This window comes from Pteropus alecto, unplaced genomic scaffold (genome assembly GCF_000325575.1).
Source record: "Pteropus alecto unplaced genomic scaffold, ASM32557v1 scaffold24, whole genome shotgun sequence".
Classification (NCBI taxonomy): Eukaryota; Metazoa; Chordata; class Mammalia; order Chiroptera; family Pteropodidae; genus Pteropus; species Pteropus alecto.
Genome location: NW_006439192.1, coordinates 27,865,881 through 27,873,966, shown reverse-complemented (window position 1 = coordinate 27,873,966; position 8,086 = coordinate 27,865,881). Strand labels below are relative to the sequence as shown.

General features: G+C 38.3%; 1 long non-coding RNA gene across 1 annotated transcript in view; it reads left to right on the top strand.

Moving 5' to 3' along the window:
- LOC112483330 overlaps positions 1 to 8,086 on the top strand; it is a 48,957-nt gene that overhangs the window by 29,265 nt on the left and 11,606 nt on the right. The window lies entirely within an intron of this gene.

Genomic DNA, 8,086 nt, shown 5'->3' with positions numbered 1-8,086 from the left:
GGGGGGGCGGGGCGGCAGCCGGGAGGGAGGTTACATGCCGGACAGAAGGCGGGCGGGTGGGAGGAGCGGAACCCTCGCTGAGACAGACCCTGCTCTCATCCCCAGGTCCCACGCGTGATGCCGCCGTGATGGGAGGGGTGCTCGTGGGTGCGGACCTGGAATTTCCAGTTCTGAATTCGCTTCTAGCCACGTTACCTCTAGCCTCGATGTTGCAGGTTTGTAGCAAACTGAGGCGAACTTTCCTGGGTTTGCTGCGCACTAAGGATTAACCTCTGGCAGTAACAGACTGGCTCTTCCCTGCCTGCTGCTCCCACTGCGAGTCTAAAGGCCGTGAAATTGGGGGGCGTCCGTACCTGTATTTTCTCACTTTATTATGGGACCTACCTACTTAGTGGGTCACAGAAGTACTTAATGGGCTCTATGTTTGTGATCTGAATTCTTTATCTTCCCAGGACCTCACCTAAGGGCGTTACCTGACTCAGACTTGTTTTCTCCCCCTCCTTCAGAGGGTTAATGCCTACCCTGCATAGCCCCACAGCAATTCCCAGGAAGCCTTTCAGCAGTTTTGTATTTCATACGTCTCACGTTCCTAAAACAAAATGTTCCACTCTTGTGCATACTTAGACAAAACCCACATACATACTGGCCTGATATGTGATTCAAGGCAAGAGACTCGATGGATGAGTCTTTAGTAGTTTTCTGGAGACAGAAAAAATTTAAGTATAAAGCAAAATTATATTTTTAAGGGATTTCACTTACAACTAATTCGAGAGAGGATACTGTCCCGCGCTGTTACTGGGTTAATGACTCTGTCAACAGATGACCCTTTGGACAAATGGTTGCTCTTGTACCCTTCTCCCACCCCCGTCTGTCCTGGTTCGTCCGGAGATGTGGGTGTGCTCTAAAATGTTTTCAGCTATGTCAGCTCGGCCTCGGCTCAACCCGGAAGAAAGTAGGTTGAGTCTGAGGGCCTTGGGGACTTGGAGATGGTCAGGTCTCAGACTTTCCGTAGAATCACTGAGAAACAGCCCAAGATCTCAGAATCTTTCAGATCATATATTTTTAAGAGTCATCCTAGACTGAGCTCGAAATCCAGTCCAGACCTTGAGTCTGCTTAGGCATTCTAAAATTCCAATGAAAATGAATTATGCATTCAATGAAGAATAGGAAGAGTTGGGTTCAGATTCTGGGGAGTTCTGACCCTAGCTAACTGTATGATTTGCAGCAACTCATTTTAACTCCCCGAGTTTTACTTGTCCAGGGATCATTTCTACGGGGTTCACTCTGAACTGGCAGGGTTTCATAAATTTCCTGAGACACTATGATTGAAAACTAAGGAATTCTAGAGGCAAGATCTGGAGGATGATAAATGACTATACATATATCCTTCCAGATTCTCATTTTGTTATGATAGAGTGGTGAAAAAATACTCAAGGCATTTTGCACTAGATAGAATTAGGAAAGAAAACAAAATTCTCAGCAACACTATTAAACAAGTTAGGAAACTGAGGCAAAGGAGGAACAAAGGAGTTTGACAGAACCGGAAATTAACACACACACACTCCCCCAGGCCCCCTACCCCGGATTTCTATTCTAAAAGACTCAGGAATAAAAGACCATTATTTTGTGTACCAGCAGTGAGCAACAGTTTAAAATTAGTTGGCAAATAGCCTGGGAATAATCTCCTGATTTTGTTTCTCTGTTTTATCTAGTGCGTCTACAAAACTGTAGTGCACAACAGCAGAGATAATAAAGAAGCTGGATCAAGACCAAACATAGCAGCAACTCCAGTCCCGTGATTTATAAAAGCTTGTCCGTTGACCCTGGAAACTACGGAGTGGGGGAGGAGAAGAGTCCATGACTCAACAAAAGAAAGTTAAAAACATAGTCATAAGTTATCATTAACTATTGAGGGTAAGAGAGTCTTGGAGGATCTTTGTTTTCTTTTTCCACATTATTTTGAGAGAGTAAGAAGACTGTTTTTAAAGTGATCCTAGCTTTACATTTCACCTTGATTTCTATGTTTGTTTTTCTGCCTGATCGGGATGGAGGACAAAATAGAGTCAGCAAACTAAGTTCAAGAATCTTAGGTCATTTAGATTTGGGTGATATGGTTGGACAGAGATTTCTTTCTTCAGGTTCTATCTCCATACCTCCTGTGCATTCTTAAGGTTTCGCAAGATAATTGGAAAAACATTTTTGCAAATAAGGGATCCTAAGTGAAACAACATCACTGAATATGCCCTTTGAAATATGCTCTTAATGCCTTCTCTCTGTGCCAATGTGTGGCTTTAGCTGGGCATCTTGTGCCTTTTTCTCAGCTTTTATAAAAGAAGCGTTTCTTCTAAATTGAAGGTGAAGGCTTTAACTCACCTCTCTTTAGACTTAAGCAAGCACTGTTGTTCTTTCTTATTTACAACTTTAGATATCCTTTATCACTTCTAAATTTCTTTCCAAGTTTGTATTTCTTATCGCCTCCCTACCTCAATACTATGTTTTTCAATTGTTTTCTTTTATACCATGTCATTATTTTTCATGATGAGCTAGCTAGATGAGTTTTTGTTGTCGTTGTTGGTCATGGCGGTGGTGTTTTTTTTCATCCGAGAATCTTGGGCTGAATATACCAACCCTTTGGGAATTGTCCTAATAATAAATGCAGATCTCTCTTATTTTGATTAATTGTGGCATTTGAGATTTTTATTTGGTTTTGTTTTGATTGTGAAAAGACTGGATAAGCTCCACACTGGGTGCTCGTCTTCTGGTTGTCATCTATTGGTTTTCTTCCACCAAGCATGGCTTTCTAAGAGCATCCATGCTTAGAATGTCTCTTCACATTTAAAAGAGAGGGAGAAAAAAAGAGAAAAGATGAGAAAAACAAATTTAAAGAAAAGAAATGAGAGAAATGGCAGAAAGTCACAAAAGGCACAAAGGTAGTTCAGTGACAGAGTCCACTCAGAAGACTTGAACCCCAGTCTTGCTTAAACCTCATCATGCCTCATGTTTTATCAGTAATACTCAACAATTAAACCATAGCACGACACTGGAATCTAGAATGATCTGGAGTAACCTGGTAAGGTGTCATAGAGAGATAAGATTTTAGTTAGAGGAGTGGAAAGGATTAGATGAGAAAAAGGAAGAGAAAGAAAACATGAGTGGAAAAAAACAGTGTGAAGAAGACCAAGACAATGGGACAGGATTGAGCAAGGAAAAGAGCAGCATCTGGAAGAAGGCGTGTGCTGATTAATGGTGGGGAATAACAGCTGGATCAAGAAGATGCAGCCATGAATCTCCACGTCTTTTGGAATGAGCAGTGTGGAATTTTTCCTGGGGGGACTGCTAAAAGTTTCTACAAAAAACATTTTTTTAAGGCTCTATATAGATTAATGTAGGATTCTGGGTGAACGAGAAGGAAGGAAAGAATCACCAAAGACAGAGAAATTTCAAGACCATTGAGACAGCTTCCCTCTTTTTTTAATGAGGCTAAATGAGATAAGTTTCTATTGCTCTTTTATTTATGTTAGAAGAAAGGATACCATATAAACTAATGTTACTAGTAATAGTGTATAATAGTATGTGTGTTTATAAGTCAAATAAGATAAAAGTTGTACGCACAAAGGCTGGCCAAATATCGTAAAAAATCTGTGCTACTCCAGTTAAATCTTACCAAGTGTTATACTGGGCTAGGACTTCCAGGCAAATGACACAAAGGTGTTGTTGTTATAAACATTATTTTGGCAACATGGATTGTGAGAGGAAGCACTAATATTTCTCTATCATTACTACGTGTATACACTTCCCCACGCACACATACATACAGTATGTGTGTACGTGAGGCTGTATGTGTATGTGTATACTCTAAACATCTCAAGGCCCTCTATCACCAAGCTAACCTATGGCCCCAGTGCACTCTCTCTCCATTCTATTCTGGCCAGCCTTGAATTTGCCCTGCTTATATCTTTATCAAAATCATTATCCTAATTAATACGGAGAAAACAGGTAGTTTGCCATTTCGAATCCAATTTTGTTATAACAAAAGAGGAATATGAAGTTAATACAAAGAACTTTTTCAGTGAATTTTTTAGATGTTTGACTAAATTTCCAGACAGTTTCATCTTCTGTGCACTTTTCTAAAATGAGATAAATCTGATGCATAGAGAAAGACACATATAGAGCCCCTGAAGACAGATTCCACCTAACATTGATTTTTAAATTGTATTAATTACCCTAGAATCTAATTAAAATTCTCCGTGTGATCCCGAAATATGTTTTTTCTTCATTATTTTTAAACCTTTTCCCCACAGCTGAGACAAAAACAATTCTGATAGATTATTTAACATTCTAGCACTTTAATGATATAAAGAAAAGAATATCACTTAACTCTAACTCTGAAAATATTATTTGAAGTGTAGATGCATTCATAGTGAAATATATGGCAATATATGTTATCTCCTAGAAATATTTTCATAAACTTAGCCTGCTAAAAACTTTTAAAATTAATTTGACTAGAACCTTTATGAGAATGACTGAGCTAATCTAACCATGGTTTGATTTACCACATCTCTAAATATTTTTGTATATTATATGTACTCATTAATTACATCTAAGGCATATGTGCAATTTAAACTTAAGTCAAAATAGAAAAAAAGTACTGGGCAGGAAATCAAAAAACAAACTTGACTGTCTTGGGATACTCAAATTTCTGGAAACCGTAAATGTGAAGTCTCATATTTTCAGACATAATAGCCAGAGGACTTTGCCTTGTGTTCAAACAATGTTCTAGCTAATAGAATCAAAGTCCTGGAAAAAGACTTTAAGAAGTTTTCTGATAGTTCTTTTTCTGCCGAGTTCAAGAACAGACTGTAATCCAATCTAATGGGAAGGTCATGCTTATTTAGACAGATTTTATTTTTAAAGCCACAATAAAATTACCTTTCTTATGATTATTAAACAAAAATATTCAAAAATCAAAGAAAAATTTGAACTGTTTTGGTCTTCTGCAGAACTGTGGTCAATGGAACTGTTGTCAAAAGTTACTAAAGTGAACTTTCCAACTTGTAATCCCAAGATACGTTGCATCTGGCAATAGTTATTAAGCAAGAAAAACATTCATAAAGCAGAATAATTAATGGGATAGAAACAGTAAGGGCTTTATTCCACACTTAGTCTTCATGGCTTCTAGGTGGCAGCTCAACCCAAACTCAGTCATAGCTACTGATAAGAAAGCTATTTTCCATTACCTCAAAGATCGTTTCCTCAGTCAACATGCTACTCTATGCCTAGCTAAAATTCTCTCCCATACTCCCAGCCGTTGGTGGACACAAAGACTTGGGAAAGACCCCACAATGATTTACTGACAAATATATCCTCAGAACCGACTGGCACAGGTAACCTGTGTTGCCCAGATCAGACTCCTTGCTACTGCGCACCTAGTGCAAGCAGAGGCAGGGCTTGTACTTGAGAGCTATATTTCTCAGACTTGGTGAAAATTGCAAGACCTTTGAACTGGTGAAATGAGCTAGTTTCTTCTCTTGAGTTCTGGCCCAATACTCTCCATTTAAAAAAAAAAAAATTAAGATTTGTTTTGAGGTGATAGATGTAAAGCAAACTGGGAGGTTATAACCAAAGGAGGTCCAGGGAGTTATGAAACTATAAGAAACGAACTGTGCAGTGTGACCCATGCCAGGGACCAAAAGAGATCTTAAATGTGTTTAAGAGCCTCCTTGTTACAGATTGCTCCTTACAAAGCACTCAGATACAAAAAGGGTTATTTTATTCCCCAATCCATACTGGGAAAATCTGCCTGGAGTCCCAGACCAGTTTAACCAACATGCAAAAGAATTTGGGAAATGGGAATAAACCCACCAAAACAAGAGAAAGCTATTTGGATTTTTACTTTGAGTCTAATATAATCAACTTCCTTCTGCTTTGAATCGCATAACAGGGAAATCTTATGCCTAGGAGAAAAATAGTTTGTACTTTGAGTGGGAAAACATATAAAGAGACCATTTCTGTATAATCTTTCATCTAGTTTTCCTCTGACTTATTTTAAGAAAATAGGGGGGAGGGTAGGCTTGATTTATTAAAACTCCAGAGACCCAAGATCCAAGTATTTATATAAAAACCTTTTTTATTTTGGTGATTTCCCTTAAAGAATGTTTCAGACAGATAAAATAAGAGCAGAGCCAGGATATACCTCCTGAAGGCCAGGAGAAAATCAGGTACGTTAACTACACTGAACATGAAAGTTTCCCCTTAGGATATTCTCAGGGCTGATTAAGCACACTGTATTAAAGGCCTTTAAAATCCTTCTTGAGAAAGTACCTGACCTAAGCCAGAAACAGTATGTTTAACTGTCATTTGCTTTAAGATACTACATAGAAAAAATATATTTTAAAAAAATCTGTTAAGGTGCTAAACGATATACCAAGGAAGTCGTCTGCCTTTGGTTTCACTAGTGAAAACAGCAAAGGAATGAAAAATAATATCACCTTCCCTTTCTATGTGCTCAGCTCAGGGCTGTTCTTTAAGGCAGAGAAGGATTGAAGGAACAAACACAATAAGATAGCCCCCGAAAGAACGAAATCGCACAGAACCACAAATAAAACTCTAGTCAAAAAAAAAAGAGAAAAAAAAAAAAAAAGAAAAAAGAAACAAAAATTGCCGGTAGTTCAAGAAATACCCAACACTCAGGAGCTTTCCTAAAGTAGTCTAGTTTCAAGAAAGCCCCTTAGGTCACTAAAAGTGGCAGGGGGTGCGGGGAGGTGGCGATACACAATGCATTAGTGTGGCTAATGCATTGTTCAGGAGAGAACCATTTGTTCTTCTCTACTCTCTCAATGGCAAGTCTTTTGGTGCTGTGGGTCAGACTGTCAGCGGGGCATGCTGCTCTAGGGGTACCATAACTAGTTTTTCCTTTCTTTGGGCTAGTCAGTTTTTAAATGTTGATACTCATTTATTTCTGAAAGTGAACTAATTGCATTTTGCAAGGAGAAAGATGATACCGTGGAGGCATGAAAAACATTTCATTATAGTTGTTGTAAAGAAATAGCATAATGATCATTCTAAGACAATAGAGTTAATTTTATGAAGAATTAGAGTGCATTTAACAGAAACAAACATACATATACTACTGACAAGAGTTTTAATGGCATTTAATCAATTCACTTCAAATGTTTAACAACTATTTGCCATAGTACTCATATACTTTATAAAGTTACATCCAAAATAATGGGGGTGAGAAAGGTCCCTTGTTAGTAGCAAGTAGGTAGGTGGTTGTAGAAGACCATGCAAAGATACAGAAAATGAAGGAAGAAGAAATTGAACAAAGAGGGTGTAGGGTATAAGAAGTGGAAAAGACAAATGTCATTAAGAACAAGTAGTTCTGTGAGGCAAGAATTCAGACTAATAAAATCCTGTTGTCTAATGCAATGCACCCAAAAAGAAAATAAACAGCTCAATTGGTTGAAGAAGTTTTTCTTATAGAGTTCCCAAAGAAAGCCAACATTTGAGAAGCTCTGGTGTCCATGATCAAATGATATTTTCAAATACCTAAGGAGAAAAACAAGACCAGCACAATTTAAGTAATGACAAAATGAAGAAGATAAGATAGTGGAGAATCATTGCTAAACTGAGGTTAATCCCATGCCAAAATGCACAGAACTGACAAGGTTTTGCTCCCAAGGTGATGCCGCTTCTCATTTGGGGAGTTCTTTCCCATAAGCCAGACTGAAGACCATGACTTATAGCAGGCTCTTATGAAAAGAACCTGAAGAAAGTCTCACACACACACACACACAGAGGAGAGGAAGTCAAAAGAGTGTTTTTGGTCTCACATCCTGTGCTTTTTTCAGCTGCTATTTTGAAAGATAAACATTACATTTGTGGTTGAAATTTTTTTTAGGTTAAAGAAAAACGAAACAAAACAGTATGGTCCTGAAGAGTACTTCGAGGGAGCTAATGATCTTGGAAATGCAGGCTGCTTTCCTGGTTTTAAAAACAAAATGAAAGAAAGGAAGGAAGGAAGGAAGGAAGGGAGGAAGGAAGGAAGGGAGGAAGGAAAGAAGGAAGGAAGGAAAGATATATATGT